Source organism: Ornithodoros turicata, chromosome 8 (genome assembly GCF_037126465.1).
Source record: "Ornithodoros turicata isolate Travis chromosome 8, ASM3712646v1, whole genome shotgun sequence".
In the NCBI taxonomy this organism is placed as follows: domain Eukaryota; kingdom Metazoa; phylum Arthropoda; class Arachnida; order Ixodida; family Argasidae; genus Ornithodoros; species Ornithodoros turicata.
In genome coordinates, this window is record NC_088208.1 from 25,429,970 (window position 1) to 25,450,836 (window position 20,867).

The 20,867-nt window shown below is 48.5% G+C and overlaps 1 protein-coding gene and 1 long non-coding RNA gene across 11 annotated transcripts in view; one reads left to right on the forward strand and one right to left on the reverse strand.

The window, feature by feature from the left end:
• The window catches only part of LOC135366769 (secretin receptor-like), a 192,875-nt gene that overhangs the window by 71,298 nt on the left and 100,710 nt on the right, over positions 1–20,867 (forward strand). The window lies entirely within an intron of this gene.
• The window catches only part of LOC135366770 (uncharacterized), a 66,182-nt gene continuing 64,050 nt past the window's right edge, over positions 18,736–20,867 (reverse strand). Inside the window, exon 3 of the long non-coding RNA XR_010414283.1 lies at positions 18,736–18,766. This is a non-coding gene — a long non-coding RNA (uncharacterized LOC135366770). The remainder of the gene's footprint in view (positions 18,767–20,867) is intronic.

Below are 20,867 nucleotides of genomic sequence, written 5' to 3' on the forward strand. Positions count from 1 at the left end.
ATCGTCCGCTGAAAGAGCTTGCGGACGGGAGCCCAGAACACTAAAACCTGTTTTCGCGCCGGCGACCGTTGAATACGTATAGCATCTTATCGCAGCGTACGCAAAACGATAATGTACGATGCCGTAAAACTCTCTACTTAATAGGTGACATATAGGGGGGGGACATGTTTATTGAAGAAAAAAAAAAGCAATGAAAGGTTAGTCACAGGGACATACAGGGATTGCATAGTGAAACCGGAACACACCGAATTGTACAATTTAAATTTTCTGCCTCTTCAAGCAGCCTGACCTTGCTCTCCCGTTTTATTCCCTACACGAACTCCAGTTCGCGTCAACGACCGGAACAGACCATGGCAGGCTTTACACAAGATTACTTACATAACATTAGAGAAGCTGCAGTGTTCCGAATGTGGCTTGGTAATAAATATGTCGTGGACAATTGTTTTTCGAGCGTTCGACCAATAATTTTTCATCGTCAAAGACAAGGCAGGCCTTGACGGCGTACATTTTTTACAAAACATTCCTGTTTTGTGGTATATTTTCGTCTTTTCGATAGTTTCTTGTTTTGTGGTACTTATTTCGCGAATCATTGTTGTACATTATTTAGTTCCCTTTCACTTTCTTTTCGCCATGTGTACCTAATCCTCTGGACAAGTGCTACACGGACAATTCATCAGTGGACCCATTTGTCACATCCCTTTCACCATTACCTTAACAATAGCGCACGGACAAATGCTTCACCTTTTGCTCCATTGAATATGGAAGATTGGTTGGCTAAAGCCGCGCGGGTGACGACATAAGACACAATAAGCCACTCTATGTGCTCTCCGAAGTTAGCCCCCTTTATTATGATGGCGTGATTCCAAGAGCAGTGTTACAGATAAAAGCTGCCGGTAGTTTATGTAACGATCATGGATCAGAGGCACCCTCCGCGGTGGTTGGAGATCAGGGAAGGGCGTGTGATAACTACGTCGGTAATTGACGTGGCGTAGGCGGATCACAGCTTGTCGTCTCTGGCGTAGAACTTGACCACTTTACATACTTGAGCATGAGCACTACTGACCCCCAGAATTTCTTGACTTTTTCGAGGACGAGTGCGCAGTTTAGGACAGGGGGCATAAGAGAGACATGTCACGGGCTTTAAATCTCGCGGTCGACACACGTGATCGTTTACGCTTACCGTGTGTCCACACGAGTGGCATTCCTCAAAATACTCCAGCGGAAGATGCGAAAAACGTCATAGGTTCCCGCTGATACAAAATGCGAGCGCTCAATAACGTCGTGTCTTCACGTAGACTGTAACCGTGGGGAATATCCTGCAATATAGCTACAAGATATTCCGTAGCAGACGACAGGAAAAGACGCTGACGGTATCGTCTGCCAGGTGTCGTCTGCTTGGTTTGCAGTACGGCACCCCCTATATTCCGGCATCGTGTGAATGCTCGACATAAAACGGGGCGGAACTTCTGTTCCGTGAGCAGTTCTTTCTTTTTCTTCCACTAGAATATTCCAGTGAGGATGTCGCCCGTGTGAATACACGGTTACGGTTTTGTTGGCGTTGAACGTCTTAAAGGGGCAGCGGAGCGCGAAGTTTCACCCAGCAGGATGAAAGACGTCGCCTTAGAAAATGAGCGGGATTAAATCCCTTGCGTCGTTCTTGATCTAAGCGGAAGGGAAACCGAAATTTAGGTTTTCCATCTACCGCGCGACACGGAGTTTCTACGTTCCGCACCGAAAACCTAGCGTCATTAAGCAAATAAATCCCGGAACCCTTCAAGCTAAGTCATATTTCACTAAAACTGAGCAATTCCTCGAGGGGTAGTAGGATTTTAAAAATATACGGGGAATCCAATATAGAGACTGAAGGGGATATCAACGCGTCGGAATATTTTAATTAATCTGCGACATAGCTCTTCTCCATGTCCTACGAATCTTGAGCATGTAAACACGAAAGAGGGGCTGCTCGTCTGGGCATTTTGCCAAAGCGTTTAAATGTAGCTTTATCGGGCCATCTTCCGCTGCTGGTATTTGGACGCCCGCTCTCGTTTTGGGTGCAATGTTAAAGGGGCAATAAGGTGCAAAGATTTGTTGAAAAAGGGATAATAATTGGGCTGTTTGGTGTGACATTAAAATCGATAAAAACCACAGTGCCTAAAAGACAACACAGCAATGCACAGCACTGAAGTGACAAACCAAAAACTTTATTTTCCAACTCCAGCTGCCTATATCTTCTCTCCCCTCTCACCCTCCTTTTTCACCCTCCTTTTTTCTACCTCTCGTTGAGGTCGAAAGGAAGTATCGAATCAACGAGAGGTGGAAAGAAGGAGGGGAGAGCTGATATAGGCAGCTGGGGTTGGAAAATAAAGTATTTCGTTTGTCAGTTCAGTGCTGTGTCTTGCTGTGTTTGTCTTTTAAGCGTCGCTCTGCACTGTTTTTTTTTTAAACAAGTTTTAAATATTTCTCCTCGTGGCATGAGATACGCCGTTACTTTGACACCGATACAAAAGGAACGACGCCCCTTTGCATTGTCTCGCGTCTCGAGAAAGAGCCGCCTTCGTGCTTCTTCCCTTTTCTCCCCTCTCCCCAACTGCTACGGACGGGGCCTACGCTGCTGTCAACGTTGGCGCTTTAAAAGAAACAAGTGAGAGACGAAAGGGACATTTTCGTGCGCATGGGTGGTAGGCTGGTCATGGTCTTCTACCATCGAGCCCTCTGACCGCTAATATTTCCGCCATGATAAACTGAGGAGGAACATTATGCGGCGTCCAGGGCCGACTTCATAGGAAGCTGTACTGACCTGACATACGACTAGAAAGAGAGAGGGAGGGAGAGAGAGAGAGAACAGACAGAGGGGCATTGCAGGTGCCTGGACTTCCACCCGAGTTACAAGACAAGAAAAGTGAATCAAGATGACGTGCAAAAAGATCGGAAACTCGTGCCTTGTGACAAGAGGGACCTGTTCCAGAACATAAAATTTTATCGGAAACTCGTGCCTTATGACAAGAGGGACCTGTTCCAGAAGAATGTAAATTTTCTTTTCCCCCAGGCGCCTTCTATATTTTTACAGTGTGCAGCTGCTGCTGTGCCGCGGTATTTGGCACCGCGCACGTTCTCGTTTATGCGTTTCTCGAACGAAAGTAAAGAATCACTTTTAATTTCGAAAGGTCGTTCCATAGCGCACTTGGGGATCGAAGGTTCGCAAATTTTGTTGACTTCGTTAAAGCCGTTCAAAGGATCCGAACAGAAATTAATCACGGTTGTCTGTCCGTATTGTATTCATGGGCAGTGCTGGTCAGTTGGAACAGTGGCGCAACGTAATGCTGTTGAATGTTCCCACTTCTGCGAAGGAATTTCAGTACGAAGATTTGGTATTGTGTGATATACCAAGCGACGTTGTGAATGTTCGACATTGAAAATTAGTTAATTTCTCTCACGGACGAGTTCAGGGAAAGAAACGGCGTATCCGCGAACGCACACGCATGCGAAAGTTAAATTCCTCGCAATAATGTATTTTGTCATGGAGATATGTTTTGGTGCATCAAGATATGACTTGTTTCGGAAGGTGACACATCGAATCGATATAGGATAGGGAATTTAAAAAAAAATCGAAATTTGAAATTCCCTATGTTTTCTAAAGCTATTTTTTCTAATCTGTACACTTTGTTCTGAAGAAAAAAAGTACCGGAAAAAGATTTAATAAGAAAAGACAGAGATGTTGGTCCTATCAACATGATGATGACGATGATGATAGGAGAAAAAAAAAGATGTGAGCCCGCTACATGATTGATTGATTGATTTTTAAAAGAAAAAAGAGAGATGTTAGTCTCGACCCACTCGGGACTGGCTACTCCAGGACGCGTTATTAAGAAAAGAAAGGGAAATTACACAAAACTCGACGCTTTGCAACGGAATGGAAACAGAATAAATGAGAACATCTCCACCTAGCTTGGCACCAAAAGCGAAATCTCAATGCACAAAAACAAAGAGCGTCACAATCTGTCAGAGAGGTCCTTCGAGACCAGAAATTGCACAAGGGCGCGCATGGCAGGTATGAGCTGATTTGCTGGCCAGCACCCAAAAACCTTTTCGGTGGAGTATGACCGATTATCCAGACGGGACAGAGACGACACAAGGGTACAACGTATGCACTCTACCTCGGGCAGTCTTGGAGTATATGAACCACGTCCTCAACTACATCACACAGACCGCAGTTGGGGGACGGGACCATGCCGAGCTTAAACAAAAGTCGTCCACTGTATGGCACGTTGAGGCGAAGCCTGTAGATGAGCGACGTGATGGGTCGAGGAAGCGCTGACTGCATATAAAAACGGAGATCTGGGTCCACCTTGCGCAGGAACGACGTAGAAGGGACACTGCTGCGCCAGTGTTCACTGCACAGACGTCTCATAAGAGTACCAATTGCTTGTTTCGCGTCCGCTTGGGTGAAATACGTAGGCTGCGTCGGTACACCACGTGCCACATGAGCCCGTCTCGCAAATAGGTCGGCAGCCTCATTCCCAGGGACGCCACCATGACCTGGGATCCACTGCAAGGTGATGTTATGTGTCTGTATGACAGCACACGAATACTCCCTGAGGACGTCACACACTAGTGGAGCGATGGAGCTCGAGCTCATGGTGCACTGCAGAGCTTGGAGGACGGTTTTAGAGTCACTGTATATGGTCCAGTGCATGGGTGGTTGACGGGATACAATGAAGGAAAGCGCCATAAGAATGGAATGCAGCTCGGCCGCAGCAGCCGACGTCGGGTGCGACAGCCTAGCACTTCGTTCAATCGACAGCTCCATGGAGTGCCTGCTACTCCATAGCTTTTATATAGCTGTGTACTGCATAGACCATTCAGCCTGTCCAAAGTACTTGGCCCATGGAGCTCCCCTGCGCATCAGTGCCGGGCTCTTCGCTCCCTTTTTGCTTTTGATGCAGGCCACTGGACTCCTCGAAGAGCTCTAAACAGAACTCTGACCTGTCGTCGCTTCAATCTCACCATAATTCATCCTCTCATATTAACCACTGTGAAGTGGGCTAGTGTCCTGTGGCTACCACGGGGAAACATCCCATGTCATCATCACTTCTTTATTTATTGTTGTTGTTGTTGTGTACTGCATGCTAAGGAAAGGTAACGAAACAAGAATAAGAAACGACTGTTGATTGATGTATGTGACTGGAGACAAACTGACTGTCGCCATTAAGACTTACAACGTGTGTGTAGCACAGGGACACGACATCATCCTTCAGGGGATCCCTGGCCATTCCTGCATACCTGGGAATGACGCGGCGGATGCAGCGGCTTCCCGGGCGCGTCAGTCCGGTCCGGTTCGTAAGGTATATCTCACCCCATTGGACACCCGGTTTATGTTGCCAACTTTAACGAAGATACTAAGCAGAGACCTCTTGCGCAATTATTCTGGAAGGCCGCCATCGATCAGTATATAGACCCGGACTTATCGCGTGGTCCCAGTCTTTCTTCCTCGGTCCATGGAGACCCTCATCCACCGGTTCCGTCTGAATGCCCCGTATATAGTCGTCGCTTTTTACATAAGATCGGAAAAGCAGTCTCCACAAATTGTTCCGTGTGCGGTGTTGTGGAGGATGTCGGTTCATGTCCTGCGTACAGTACAACGAAGCACGTCGCCTTCTACAGTCGGAGCTGGCAGCAGTGGACGGACGTCCGCTCAAAAGTACTTGGGCCCTAGCATCGCAAAGTCAGACACCGGGCGTTCTCCGCCGTATAGTGAAAATTTCTCGGGACATTGACGCGGACACCAAGTTGTGAGCCCATATGAGTGTTTTGGTGAGTGCGGGTTTTGCTGTTCGACTGTTTGCGTGTTCCGTGCCAACTCGCTGTGCGTTTGCAGTTGCTTTCTGTCCACCGCCACTAATCATCGTCATCGCCATCATCATCCTCTTCATTAGCATCATCATTCCAGGAATTTTTCACCAAAGTAACTGGTACAAGTGATGTGGAGTTGCGGGCCTCACACTACTGAAAAAAGCCGAAAGCTCCATTTTATTCTTAAAATCAAATCAAAACAATCAATGAAAAAAATATATAATGGCAGTATGTTAGCTAGCGAATAGAAAAGCTTTTTTTTAAAATATTGATTGCTGGTGAACAGAAGGGCTGAAACGAAATCACTTTAATCTATTGACGCCTTGACATCGAGTTAATTGGACGAGTTCGTCAGGTTCAAGTGCCGAACCCATTGCGGCTGTGATGAGCATTCTAAAGCTTTCTAAAGCCTTCTAAAAAATAAGAAGAAAGGGAGCTTGGTCGTGGAAGAAAATGGGACAATGTCTTGTGCTGTGGTTGAGCGATCCATGCTAAAAATAAGATAAAAACGGGGCAATGTCGAGAACAGACGTCAGTCCAAGATCATGGCGTCTTTGTGTCCGCGGCTCCCTTTGACGACTAACTGAAGTCTTCGACAGAAACGCGAAATTTTATTCTGTTTATCTTTCTTGGGATTTCGTCGATTTTCGACGCCTCAAGCGAATAACAATTCCAGGGTTCGTGACTATACGTCACTCTTCTAGAGGCACTTTTGACGGGAGGAGCTGGGATGTCTGCGTATTTGACTAGAAGACATGGACTTTGCTCGCTTGTTGAAAATATTAAACTCCGATAGCATGCCGCGAAAATAGGCTTTCGCCATAATGCAAAACCTGCCATGCGCACGTGTGCTTTTCATGTACGGGGATTTGAGGGCCGACGTGCCCGTAGACCGTGTGCGCCGCGTTTTCGTCGAACTGCTTTCTTCCTTTTAAAGTTAAAATATTCGTTCCATGTGCCTGCAGCTGGCGGCGTGGGTGACATGCTTTAAGCCGCTCGAAGGATTAGAATATGGATTCGTTGAAAGCTACAGAAAATATGTTGAACAGTGCCTTTGCTGTCGTGCATGCTGTCAAATCAAAGGTATTCTGCGTTTTACAACTAAAGAGAGTTTACTTCTTGTTGAATGTATGACAGTTGAACAGCAATAAATTGGCGGCATTTTTCGGCATTGTGCTACGCGTGTTTAAACGCTGTATCTTTTTAGGACCAATGTTGAAGGTGAATTTTCGGTGGACCTTTCTTTGAAATGCGATTACATTTTTATTGAAAGACGTTTAAACGTTTCGTGAAATCATTCAGTATTTTACGACAGTGGTGGTGACGCAATTTCGGCGTACCGCGAACACAGTTCCGCGATCTCGTAGTCGTGGCGCTGTCAATGGTATCGCGTGACCCTATAAAGTCACGGACGGAAGGACCTACAGGGTGGTCAAACCACATAAAGCGCTTTCATAGAACATTAGAGAGGCCATTGCGACAGAGATGACGCGGAAAATGACAAAGAGAAGAAAGTAAGAGAAAGGAGATACCCCATTTCATGAGTGCCGTTCACGGTGCGTGCAGCCATATACGCAGTGCCTGCGCGTTAAGTAGCGGCTCCGGAGCACCTGGAGCGCGCTGTTTTTTACCAAACGGGACATCTCCCTTTGCGGAGTGTGGCGCTTCGGCGCTCCTACCCGTACAAGTCGGAGTGTTCCTCGCGCTCTCCACCCTCCTCTCCGGTTGGACCCACCTGTGCCTTAATTAATCTTTTAAAGGCTGCAGACAGACGGATTGGGAGACAGTTCTACCGGAAAGGAACATTCAGTGGCACGCAGAGGCATGGGGGCGCTTTGCATTACGACCTGCTATACATATACTGACACGAGCATAACACTCGCCGATTTTCCTGTGGAACTTCCGTCCGCGGCCTGGCGAGCGGAAATGACGTATCACGCGCAGTGCGCCCGTGCGGCGGCGCTTAGTACAATCCCCATCCTGCCTGGGCTCAATCATGTACATGTATCAGGGTTCGTGCCGCTGAGTAGCAGCATTTACTCTATTTTATCGCCATGTTTTGTGGTAAACATAACAAGGGCGATTAGTAGAACAGACTACAGCTTGATTTGCGCAAAATAGGTGTGAATAAAGAACGTGAGGGCTGTGCAAGTAACGACGGGAGTAACAATTAACTACTGGCGGACGATGTTCCTTTGTGTGTTACGTAAAAGGCGTAGACACAAGCACACTTTCGGCATCTGCATAAGTTGTCTTGGCCAGGCGAGGTTTGAACAACAACGTAAATAATGTTCGATATGTTGTTGACCAGGACGACGAGGCTTTTATTGGCGCACTATTAGGCTACAGTCGTCACTTTTAATACTTCACGTGACGAAGGCTTTTCACAAACAACGCGTTGTGGTGCCTGCGTGCTTGTGTTTGCATTCATGCGATATGCATAACCCCATAAACTTTGTTACGACTAGAGCAGCTAGCTTGGCAGTGTCGATGCCATCTTTCCTGTAGCTGAACAACGGTTTGGCTGTCACATGAGGGAGCACAAGTCTGGAAACATGAAGAGTATTAACGACCAGTCCCATTATTCAGAAGCAAGCATTATGATGCTACAATTTTCGTAACTAACAGTGGTATCCTCTGTCTAGGAGGTGGCGAGTGCACAGAACAGTAGACATACCTAGTTGTGGTCTTTAGGGCTTCGTACGTTATGTCAGTCAGAAAGGCGAGCTTCGCAGCGGCTGTCAATTCCCATGTAAGGAAGTATAGTCCAAAAAGCTGAGTAGTAGTGCTGGCACGTGACGAAGTCGTCGGCTGCGATGTGCCGAGAGCGTACGGTAGGAAAGCCCGTAGTTTGTAATGGTCCATTCGTGCCTAAATAAGTTTAAAGGCGAGGATTTCATGACCACGAGCAGTATTTAGCCCTTTTGTGACTCAAAGGGCACGATGCCGTGCAAGAACTAAGAAATGGCTATGTTTTCCAGCTCACCTGCATCTGGACCCCTAGACACATTATTCAGCCATTTCTTCACTGAGTAGCGTCCGACGGATACTCGCGAAAGGAAATTACTGGGGGTTCAATGCCCCTTCTTTGATTCGCAAAGAGGACGGTGCAGTACACCGCACATATAGGAACGAAGACACAGTGAAGTCCGACTTCAGAAATTGACCAGGGCAAATACACTCCGCCGTGCGAAACCACGCTGTTGACATGTGATTCGTAATCTGCTCAGGGGCCAGTACGGAGCGCCCCAAACGCGCAGCGGCCACTCGGCGAAACAATTTTTGCGGTGCTAGGGAGGAGCGCGAGTGTTGTGGGCGTGTCATTATATAGCAGGTCGTGCTTTGCATACGCAACAGATCTCAGTTGTCTCGCGACGTAAACACCCAATTATCAGCATACGCAACATGCACACATCACGTTGCACACGCAAGGCTCTCTTGGCTTAAAAACCCGCTTAGCAGAGACTCCGGAGCGAGAGGGACAGAGTGGAAGGAATGTGCTCTGCAGAGCCGCTACTTATAAGCGCAATGTGGCTACCTTTTCAACAAGTGATCCATTGTTACACGAATAAACGTAACAACGTAACACTTTGTATTTCACACACTTTGTGCTCCCCGTTGGGTCCTCTTTCTGGCTTCATCAAAGACCTGCTCCCTGCATTTAAAGGGCCACTAAAGTGCAGACAATTCTCCCCTTTCCGTCTCATAAGGCACCCCAACCGCAAATGAGGAATGGCGTTCCTTTTGCATTGCTGTCAAAGTAACAGTATATTCCCTTCTGCAAGGCTATATTTTTGCGTTTTAGTGCTCCTTTAATGACCGAATCAGCTGTCAAGTCCCGTCAACCCGGTCCTGGCGGCAACTGCATCCGAGGACCACGCTGCACAGATTCCGCGGTGAATTGAACGGAGGAGAAAATATCGACCACAATGATACAATGCAAGCTTCCACGCTCTGAAATGACGTACAGAACTTGATCGACTTCCGATATCGACGTTAGGACTTCTTAAAATGCGCCCTGTGTGACACGCTTATAAAAAACGTTGAGTGGTGCTATACCTTGTGTTGCGAATGTTCTTGACAGCTTCGTGGGAGTTCGTTTCCATCCTGATGGAACATTTCGCTTAGCTATAGGATATGGTAACCCGCCTGTTTGTGGAATTCAAGCGGAGGTGCACCAGGACGCTGTCAAAAGGGATACTTCGGAACGATCGGTGAAAAAATTGCTGCACATCGTAGTTAGTGCATTCTTTAATTTGTGAATTTTATTTCATTCTCGTGTTATGAATTATGTCTTAAATAAGCGAGGAATCAAACCGAAACAAGAACGTGGAGAGGAGTCACAAAATCTTTCCCCTTCGAAGGCAAACACGATACATCAACCTGCATGGAGCGGACAAGTGGTATACCAAGCCAAGTCTGAATGACTGTCGATGAGCGATTTCAGGGGACGAGGAAGCTTTGCAGGCAGCCGGTATGACAGCGTTGAGTCTACACTTCCCAAAGATGACCTAGTTGGAATGTCGTGTTGCCAGGGTAGACCAAGAATCGGTCAAATGCCGAGGAGGGATCTTCTGTCTCCTCTCGACCAGCTCCGGTGGCGCAGCGGTAACGCGTGCGCTTTGTCCGCGGTTCGAATCCGCGGGCCGGCTGTGCCGTCTGGGGTTTTTCCTGGGTTTCCCTCCGATGTGTAATAGGCGTATGCCGGCACAGTTCACCTGAAGTCGGCCCATGGACGCAGCTATCCTCCCCCCGAGCGGATTCCGCTCGGTCTTCCACTTCACCCTTTCCTCTCCTCTTCTCCACCACCTTCCCCTTCCCGAGAAACATGCTGCCTAATCAGGCAGGCAGACCTCTCGGGTTCCTCCCAACAACACTCCTCCTCCTCGTCTCCTCTCGAGAGCATAATGGGCATAGAAGGCCGTTGTTCATGTGCAGCGGCAGCGGCAGCGGCGGCCTCGTGGTTCCCGGTTATTCCGCATGCCCTGGAACCCACTGAAAGGCAACAGAGTGGGAGCGATCTTATAGGTAATTCAGGGCGCACAGGATATCTATCACCACTCAGGAAAGGGAACCGCGGACGCCCATGTTTTTAATGCACAGGAGCGCTGCTTTGGAGTCTGTATAAATTACCCAGTGCCGCGGTTCACGGTCTTCCGCATATGTCAAGCATAACAAGATAGCATAAAGTTCAGCGGATGTTAGATGAGGTGCGGTGAGGCAGACGACACCCACGTGTAACGGTCTCTGATGGAATGGCAAAGGCTGAAGACGTGGTGTCCCTGGTCGACAATCCATCCGTGTATACGGCGGTACCGTCGCAGTATTGAGCCTCGATGAGTAAGTTGCCTAAGGATAACATCAGGATAGCTCTTTTTGTTGTTCTTGAGGCCGGGTATGGAGACAGTGACAAGCGGCGATGGCAACGTCCATGGAGGCACTTTGGGTGCCGTCGGCTCGACTATGAATTTGAGGATTTTAGGTCCGAATGATGTTACAGCAGCATGAACCGTCGCGTTCCGTCTAGCGTGAAGCTTGCGAATCAGAGAGTGACGTTTATTACGGGCACGTAGACGCAGATAGTGGCGTGCAGTTTTCCGAGTCCGGAGAACCTCAATGGGGATGTCCCTGGCCTCAGCCACTACTAGGCGGGTTTCAGCGCCTCGCTGGACCCAGAGACATACACGAAGGCTTCGCGCGAGCCTGTAGTCCAAATGCAGATGTCATCGGCATACAGGGAGAAGTTGACTTTCCGCTGAATGCAGGTTCCAATGCCCGCCATAACGGCAATAAAGAGGAGCGGACTTAGGACGCTTCCTTGTGGTACCCCCTCAGAGATGGGGAATTGCTCTGTGTCGCCTTGTCTTGTCCGGACGAAAATACATCGTTGACTGAGGAAATCAGTTATCCAAAACAACGTTGTATACGTGAGAGCGCAGCGCTATATAAAGCATGTTAGATTGATGGATGACTGACGGTGTCGTAAGCTCTCTTAACGTCAAGAAATACCGCGGCTGAGATCTTCCCGCCTCGTCATGCCTCTTCCACTGACGTGACCAAGTCGAGGACAGAATCTATCAAACTGCGGTGCCGTCGAAACCCAGCTTGCTCTTGAGGGAAGAAGGCATGGCTTTCGAGCCACCACTCAATTCGACGCCAGACCATTCTTTCCATAAATGATCGTGGGGATACCGCAAGCTTGAAATCCATTTGGTTGCGAAGTCTCCCTTTAAAACACGGTACTGAATACCGAAACACTGAAGGGTACTCCGGGACAATATGAAACTATTAATAATGGCGATGCATTCTTCCTAAATGAGAAATAAAGTTGATTTGGCAGTTGGGGACTCGTTAGTTGCCAAAAGAGCTGGGAAACTCAAAACGAAACCGAAACTTCTGAAGGTTCCCTTTCGTACCTCCTGTACCGTGCGTGACGTCACCGGTAGTCTCGTGTGAGCCACTGGCTGTTTTTCCGGCACGCGCTTTGTAACTTCTTCGTGCCACATGGATGGTCAGTCATCTGCTTCCTCGATTTCGTTCTAAAATATTCACCAGCGGCAAAAGCGAAGGCTTCAGAAAGCCGTACACGAGGAATACCGGTGACGTGAAGCCCAGTGTTGCTGGACTGCTTTTCCGTGAAGGAGTGCCTAATCACTCAGTGGAAAACATCCCTTTTTTAATTATCTATCCCGCTTGGAGATGAGAAATTGTATTCACTGAAATATCATGCGGTACGGATAGATGTCGCTCTGTTACCTCAACACGTTTTTGGTGCGGCGTCTCCCTTTGCGATACCATACAAGTACTTGGAAAAAGAAAGTAATCGGAGTATAGTTACCGTTTTTTTTTTATGTAAATTTAAGCACCGGCTTTGTTGGCGCGCAGTAGGAGTTGCATTTTACGATGTCTCTCAGTCAGCCTTCCTGTCTTTACTTGCAGAATAATATAAGAAAAATAATATACTCGGGCAAAAGACCTAAAAAAACGAAACTCCCGGGTCTTAAGCTGAAGACTGAGGATACGATACAGTAGTACCCGTTGAAGTCATGAAACTGAACATGATATCAAGACAAACAGAAAGGTAATTAGAGTATTGAGTAGAAAATGCTGGAAAAAGTATTCGAAATATAGTTTTTCCCACCAGCTCCCGTGGCATGGTGGTTAGGTTGACCGCTTTCCACGTAAAGACTGGGAGGTGATGCGTGTTCGAATCCCCGCACCGGCTGTGCTGTCTGAGCTTTTCCCTGGGTTTTCCTGTAGACTTTCCAGACTAATGTCGGCACACTTCCCCTTGAAGTCGGCCCAGGACGCATATTAACCCCTCTGTCCCCCCCTCCTTTCTGCTGTCCTCTCTCCATCTATCCACGTCTGTACGCCGCTCATAGCCACAGTTGCTTCGCGGCGCTAACAAAGAATTTAAAAAAAAGGAAATATAGTTCTGAATATGTATCGGGACCATTACTAAAATATTAGTAGAAATGTTTAAGATACAGTATTTTGAGTACGGTACACAAGACACGCACAAGACTGAGTTCGTGCAGTCCAGATTGGGAGATATCCCCAATTGTACACTTCATCAATTCTGGGTTTGCTTCTTTTCAGGCAGGTTTAGCGATACAACAGGGAAGTTTTCTGTAGGCAACGACCGCTGTAATGTAATCACTCACTTGTATGGATCATCATGATTTTCGTCATTCATCGTTCCGTCAGCCCCAGCGTCATTGCCATTCCAACTAGAAATGGCACCAGCTGAACCGGCCAAAGGTCTTTGAAGATGGCGAAGACAGTAGCGTACTTAACCAGAAAAATAGTTTGGGACGGGTTCCGTGGGAACTTTAAATGGGGGGAGAGGATTTCACCCTTGTTTTTCCTCTCCACCATACACTACCAACGCTACAGTTTCGAAGGCGTTTGAACCTCCCCCCCCCTCTTCTGGCTGCACCACTGGGCGAAGATCGTGAGTTAATGGATAAGTTCGTCCTCCACGCATCAATTCGTATATTTTCATTTGTTCATGTTTGTAGGCATCCCGCAATCTACCGAAACCCTGCTTCACTTTTCGCCGACTAGAAAAGTATAAGAACAACAACTTAATGTAAATGATGATGAGTGGATCATCATAGATCATTGGAAACCTGACGGTTTGAAATTCCCCCTCGGAGAGATGCGTCGTCAGTTTGACGTCATTGTGACGACACGTGGGCGTTCCCTTTCACCTTGCCCCAACTGTGTGCCAGTGTCTGTCGCCTCTCTCCGGATAATACGTGACAAGGAGGTGCGCGAGAAGGCGCACAGACGCGACCATCCTGGCGGGAACGTCGAAGACACGTCACTCGAGCCCATGTGGATATATATTCTCGTGCTCCCCGTGGGAGCTGGTCCGCCGTCGGCTCTCACAGCAAGATACGTATTACTCTGAAAACGCGTCGAGATATAGCGAAAGGGCCCGCAGGGGAATTCGTTTGGAGTCAGACGCTCCTGCAGGACATATTTATTTCCATCGTCCCCAAGCAAAGAACCTTCCCTTCAAGAGGCCAGCGTTCCTCCGCCATGGGAACGCAGATCGTGCACGCTTGCTTTCCGAGTCATTTTCAACGCGTCCCAGCTCAATCCCCGTTTGATCCCGCTCTCAAAACACGAGGCTTCTTCATCCTTCTAAGAGGAGCACTCGGTGGCAAAGGCTTTTCTTACGTAGCAAGAAAAAGCCCGGCCTTCGACGCTAGTCCCGTAATTGGACCCAAAGGGGACCTCGCTTTTGTTGCCCTATTTGTCCCTGCCACACAAATTGTTTGCCACCGGCCCAGTGGACGTGGATCGAGTGGCTGACAGGCGAAGCGGTTCGAACAGTGGAGGAGGAGCTGCTCTGCACGAGCAGCAGCAATCTTACTGCCACGGAGGAGATCAATATCAGATACCGCTTCTCAGATTCGATATACAGTGAGTTGCCTTCGGACTTGTTGTAGCTAGATGGATCGGTTGAGCTGGGGACAATTTGGCGCAAGATAAGCGTGTTGAAGCAGAATTGTTTTGGACGAAGGGTGTTGTCGAGAGTGTGGCAAACGTTCTCGGCAAGACGCTTTCCATTTCCGCGGTCGTTCACGCACGACGACTCTTGTGCTGTCGTGTTGCCCCATATAATCTCCGTCACATATGCTGCTCCTCTTCATGTTCTGCTTGGTCTGACCGGACAATAGCAGTGCCGTGCTTACAAGTGGCAGCTGCAGGTCACTCGTTGTGCAACAGCCAAGTTGCAAGTCACTCGTTTCCATATGACCATGCACTGTGTGCGCATCGCTTCACGTATATCACTATTTTGACCGAAAGTGAGGACACCCGTTACGGTTGCTCAAATAAACAACATATTACTTCTTCTTTTGCAGCAGTTTGGTATTGTGCGGTGTTGAGTTTGAGTTTCAATGTGCAGTGTTGAGTTATGAATGCATGAGAATGGTATTTCTACATATGTGAATCGGGCTAACCTCGATAGCATGTAAGACCGCTCTCCAGGCGATCGCGTATAGGATTTAAGAGAAAATTAAGGGGGAAATTGAAATGTGAAGAAAAGGAAATAAGAGGGGTGGGTATGTTTAAGGAAAAAGGATAAAAAGGTAGGACTGCGTCTTTGCGCATACTGTCAAACGCTTCTAGTTAATGTATTAGTTTCTGTATTGGCTCCTAGTTAATAGCTCTATTGGCTCGTCTACTGACCTGATTTCATGCTCTTTTCTCTGTGTTTTCTTCAGACCTATAGTGAAGCAAATGTTGGCATAGTTTCCTGTAAAGTCGCACCAGCACGCCTTATTTCCCCCCGAACAACATGCCGTCACACCTGCAAGGACTCCGCTGGGCACCAGCACACAGACAGTCAAGGACTGTGCAGTATGTATGCCATTAAAAGAAGTCTAAATGAACGGAAGCACAACTCTGATTTGGCCCTGACATTTAATCGACATCCTGTAACGGGGAGCCTAAATTGCGGTTTGCGCGACAATTAAACGGGCCGTCCTCAGTTTCCTAGATTACTTTCGTTAATTGGATTTGCCTGGACGTTTAAACATTTGAATTGCGATTCTCGCCGTAATGAGTGTGTGTTTTTCAGACTTTCCTCGTGTAACTCAAGAGGAGACGCTTTATCCTCTGTGGCGAGCTCATCTGCAATTACAGCATACGTACGAAATTAACGAACCTCTAGGTATGCCTTCAGTCGAAGTATGTTAAGGGTCGACCGTCGTCTTACCGCATTTTCATGCTTCTTTGCATCGTCTTGGCTTCACTTCCTGCACGCTTTGATTTCCCTCTCAAAAGTGGCATCCTCCTAATGGAGACGAATCTGGAATGTCATATATAGCAACCTGTACATCTTGTCAAAGGGATAGGGACACTAGTGTCATTTGCACACTTTAGCGAACCCGCCTCATACTGCGTCGTGAGGCTTAAGTATTTTGCCCGTGCTCCTATATTTCATAGCCTCACCTACTACCGTGTCAGTCGCAGAACAGTAGCGATGGGGGGGGGGGGGGGGGGGGGGCTCCCCTAGAGCCCTCCTCTAGAGCCCTCGCCAAAGAAGGCGCCGAACGGCAGGACCTGCCATGTTGTTTGTACAGTACACATCGGGAATTAAGAAAATTTGAATTTACGATCTCGGCAGTGCGAATGAGCGTTTTCTTTTCTTTGTTTACAGCGCTTCTGACAGCAATGAAAGAGAGGGAGGGGGGGGGCGCTTCACGTTTACCCTGCCCCGGGGGCAAACTCTCCTCTCGACCGCTCTGGTCAGTCGTGCTTCTTCAAGCTGAATCCTTGCGTCGTCGGACGACGTGCGACTGTAGAACGAGACCTTTAAAATACACCTATATTTCAACTGCTATACATATCCATGTTCGGGAATATTTATCGACTCTGAAAATACCGATACTTCTGCACTGAGCAACTGCTGGAAGGGCCTACGTAGCATAACCTTCCCGAACGACACGCAACGATAAATGATCTCACATTCACGATCTTACGACCAGCATGCTCAACAACAGCGTGCTCATCAACGCCGTGCTCAACCGCCGAATCCTATTGGCTTCAAGATACCTACGTGGAAAGGCCATCACCCCTCGAAGCATCCTGTGGCTACCTTGCCTTGCAAATGATGCTTTCACCTCACGGACACCAGGGCGAGAAGCACTTACATTCTCCTGATCATTCGCTGCCCTAGTAGTCAATTTATTCGAAACAAACCTTTCCCGATCCAAGGCAAAAACGATTTCTGCTTCCGTTGTCGACGCAGGATTGAATGGTCCGTGAATACGAGATTCGTGCCTCAGCAGTGCTCGCGTTCCGTATGCACTTTCGGCTTAGTTGGCTAGGTCGACAGGCGCCCGTTTACGGCAGCGTACGGACGAGTCGGTCGTTAAGTTGATCTCGTAAACGTCACTCGTTCTATGTGTGCTCTACTAGTCTACGGACGCGGGACGAGATTAGGGAGTCCCGGGGCGGGTTCCAAGACAGGGAGCCGTACAGTAGGCGTTGTCGTTAAGGGAAGTGCTCCTGTTGCACATTTTATCGTTGGCTGCTCTCCGATATATGCCCAAGATTGCTGATGACAGAGCTATTTGTGGTACCCAAGAGCTTTCCTGCTGTCTCAAGCGAGGCTTTCGTGGCGAGTCGTAGCCGAGAAACGAGTTGGTTGCAGAACAACTCTTTTAGTCAATGAGAACAGAAAAAAAGTAGCGAAGCAACTCTCCAGTCAATGTGGCAGAGAGAGCGCAATCGTTTACTGTTCTAAGGGAACTTGGGTGATTATTTGTTTCGCCTTACTGACATGGACAACGGAGAGTGGAAGCCGTCGACAGGACTATAGTTATGGGACGTACTCCATTCCCAGAGCCAGGTCATGCCTGGTATGTTCCACTGGAGGAGCCAGCTCGCGTGGGCTCAGTGGTTAGCGTGCTGGGCATGTCACGTCGAGACTGGAATATACACGGGTTCGAATCCCGGCTGTGCTGTCTGGAATTTTTCCTGGGGTTTCCTCAGACGCTTTCAGAAATATGTCGGCACAGTTCCCTGCGAACTCGGCCCAGGACGCACATTCCCGCAGGACGTCAGTCGTGACGTTGCCCACCTCTGTGAGACCGACAACGGCACTCTCTTCCACCAGCACCACCACTGGAGGAGAGAGGCAAAACAGTTGCATCAAGAGACAACTGGTTGCACCACCAATTTGCGCGGGTGCCCATAAGGCAAAACGAGCGGAACGCGACAGAAGAGAGCGGGAGTAGCCAGTTCTGGACTGGGTCGGGACTAACGTCTCCATATTTTTCTTTCTTTAATTTCCAATTCTAATTCCAGAGCGGGTATGTCGCGCGATTTAATGCGGTAACGTTGGAGAGTTTCTTCATGTTTTTGTTTTTCGGTAGCGCCAAGAATTAGTTCTGTAGTACTGACAAACAAAATACCAGTATCCGTAGTAGGTCGTGGTACCGGGGAATTCTGGCGTATGGCTGCGTGGCTACGTGTGCCGCGTAGCCAATCCAATCCAATAAAAAGTACTCCGATTGCAGCGCCGTGTAATGTGTGAGACCCACTTTTGCTCCGATGGCAGTCCGTTGGGGACGCGAACCCGCACGACACCGGTGGGAGTAGTAGGCATTTGGCCCACGCCGGTCGCAGGGCAAAATCTGCTCTCTCAATGGAATTCGCTGTTAGAGTGTCTGACCATGTCGAGTGCACATTCTATTACGTACGACCTTTCCTCTTGGGGTCAGTTTAGGCCTATGCCGTGTTACTCTCGATTGCTCCGTGATTTTGTGTGTGCAGAAGTGCCTCGTGTAGTGTAGATGATGGTGATGATGACTCCAGGCTCGATGCAATGACACACACCAGGGTGAGCTTCAGGAAATACTTCGTATAGAGGCGGCCACAGGAGCACGATCTGCAAATTGATTAGAGTGTACGTTAGGTGTGACAAGAAAACACGATACAGGCTGGCGCCTGATGACCCATTCTGTAAACGTAAAACATCCAATTTACACGAGTGCACAAAACGACTTTAGCGAGTTCTAGTAAATCGGACGGTGCTTACGATAACGGTTTCATAAAAATCTATAAAATAATAATCTAAATCACGTTCATGTGAAGTGTATGATATACACGTCGCCGTCCCTTGATTTGACCGCAAGGGATTTGACCGCAAGGGCTCATGGGAACTTAGAGCGCATTAGAGCATTTAGAGGACCGGAAGCGGAGGTAGAAGAACAACAACAACAACATTCCCGGTGTGCGCAGCAGCAGCGTCAGCCGAGGTGAACCATAACCCAAGCAGACGACACAGCAGTGTCCCTCAAAGTTCCCATGCCGCTTTGCGCCGCGCCCTGCTCGGTAGCTCAATCAGTAACGTCTTGGCTTGCTGAGCTCAAGATTGCGGCTTCAAACCGGGCCGAGGACGGCGGCAATGTTGGGAGGTAGATATTGCTCCCCGCCCCGTGTGTCGGAGATTTCCCGCGCACGTCAAAAGAACCCCGAGGTGATCGAAATTATCCGCAGCCCTACCCTGCGGCACGTCCAACGTGTCGCTATACTATAGGCGGACAAACTTTACGTGTAACGTCCCGCATTTGGAGGTACCCGGGTTCGATCCCGGTGCCGGCTCTGCTGTCCTGGGTGTTTCCTCGGCTTTCCTCTGACGCTTTCAGACATATATCGGCCCAGTTCCCTTAGAAGTCGGCCCAGGACGCACATTCCCCAGGTCGTCAGTCGCGACGTTGCCCACATCTGTGAAGCCGAACACGGCTAGCCCTTTCACTATCACCATCACCAGCACCACCAGCATTATCATATTTTGCGCCGCGCGCTTGGTGGGGCGCGCATCTGTGCAAAGTTGTCTATTATAAATCCTGCCAAAAAGCCGCAACCGCGAACGTATCGGAACTTGCGAAATACTTCTTATAGTCCTTCGCAAGTCCTACACCCATACGCAGGACACAATAGTATCGGTTTTCCTCTCTCAACAACCCTTCCAATGTTCGACGCCACTGCTTTGTCTAACCGCATTTACTTGAACGGCAAGTCGAAGAAGCTGGCGTTCTCACGGGATCGACTCCATTTGGGTTCACCCTCGACTACGCTGCAGACGAGGAACGGCGGTTCGATCACTTGGGAGACACGCTGGAACGCCAATGCACGCAAGAACGCCTCTATAGAGCTACTCTGCAAGGCGACAATAGAGAGAGAGAGAGAGAAAGAGATAATGGATACGTCCGTAGCGCCGGTGCACCCAGCTGCTCCGGAACACTTTGCGTGAAGCCACAGTGAAAGAATCCCTTTTCTTAATTACAAGCTTTACACAGCTGAAGCGAACGGAAGACACGGGTGGTGTTCAGGAAGCACTTATTTAACAAAACGGATACTTGTTTGATTACCAAACGCGTAGGTAAAAATGTGTGTACGCGCGATCCGTTATACAGAGCGTACACATAGCGTGCTGCAGTATATCCGTATTCCAGCCTCTCTGACTTGAAATTGGGAGTAGATTTACACGTAAGTTGTGTAGGCGTATTCGTGTGGCGACATGCTGCACGTGCCGCAGGGTAGGGGGCTGATGTCGACCACCTGGGGTTCTTTCCACGTGCACCGGAAATCTCCGACACACGGTCCTGGAAGCAATGTTTACTTTCCCCAACATTGCCACCGTCCTCGGCCCGGATCGAACAGGCGATCTTGAGCAAGTGTTACCTTGGTAACACTTCGCATCTCCAGTATGAAAGTTCCTCAGTCGCAGGGTGTAATTCGTGAAGCTCCAACAGCACTACGTTCCTTGACTCTTCATTAACTCTTTTTCACCTTATGGTAAACTCGTTCTGAGCCTCTGAGGACATAGCCAATCTTTGAAAAGTACGTGAAGCGTACTAAGAGAGTAAAAACCATTCCAAAGGAGTAAAAAAGGAGTAAAACCGCGAGTTACTCTTCATTTACTCTTTTTCTTTTCTTAGGGCGTACCAAACCTAACCGGAGGGAAGAAGTTCGCACGATTCGCT